Genomic DNA, 1,047 nt, shown 5'->3' with positions numbered 1-1,047 from the left:
AGACAGAGAGATAGAAAGCGAGAAATCACCCCCCGGGGGGATGGCCACACCACAATCCCTTCTCCTCCATTTTCTTCTCGGGATCTTGGGCACGCAAGCACACGCGCCTCGCGTGTTTAAACCTCTGGGTCCGGGACTCGACTGCAGTCGACTATATGGGAGTCCAGCAACATAGCCATTATGCTAACTGCTGGTCCCACCATTCTTGATAACTATGCAAAATTATTACAAAAAATATGTAAAAACATGCAAAATTTTCCGTGCATACTAGTAAAATAAAATGTACATTTGCATCTGCCCCAAAGTGAATTTAACAATAAAGTTATTGTTGCTTAGCTTGAATGAGAGGATGCAGTTGTGGAGTGCCATTTGATAAAGTGCAAATGTTATTTTTGACAGTCAAGGAACTTCACCTTCTGGTTTAACTGACAAATGATGAAAAACCCTTATTCACAAACATAGCTCACAAACATAGTAATGGGATTAACCAGTAACCCTGCAGCACATTTTGCGAGGCAAGGGCGGGTTTGAGTCAAGCAACACCAGATTTCTCCAAGACGCTTTGGTTAATCCATGCAGCCTTGACTCTTTTGTGAGGTTATTTTTTTGGCGAAATTTGCATGTTTGATGTCAGCAAGTTAAGTATCATGAAGACACGTTTAATTTCATTATCAGTGGAGCAGAAATAACCATCAAAAGACTTCTGCAGGGCTCCAAGTCTCTATAGATTTTTGCTTGTAGAAATATTGGGAAAATTTTTACTCTTTGCTTCAGCCTAAGGAAATAGTTTTGCCTAGCATTAAAAGGTTGATGATACATAATGTACTAAATAAAGCAAACTAAAAGTTATTGTTGACTATTCAAAAAGAAAAAGGGCCAGCAGATGGCATGGAGCCTGAAGTGCTTTATCCCACATGGCCAACTGCCTGGTTTGAATCCCAGACCGATGGCTTGAAAATTGTTGCAAGCACATGTACTTGTGTGCCCAAAATTGAGAGGAGACTGGAGAAGGGATTGCATGGGCATCACCCCTGAGGGAGTGGGAAT

This window comes from Tupaia chinensis, unplaced genomic scaffold, assembly GCF_000334495.1.
Source record: "Tupaia chinensis unplaced genomic scaffold, TupChi_1.0 Scaffold148019_1, whole genome shotgun sequence".
Classification (NCBI taxonomy): Eukaryota; Metazoa; Chordata; class Mammalia; order Scandentia; family Tupaiidae; genus Tupaia; species Tupaia belangeri.
This window is presented reverse-complemented; position numbering follows the sequence as displayed.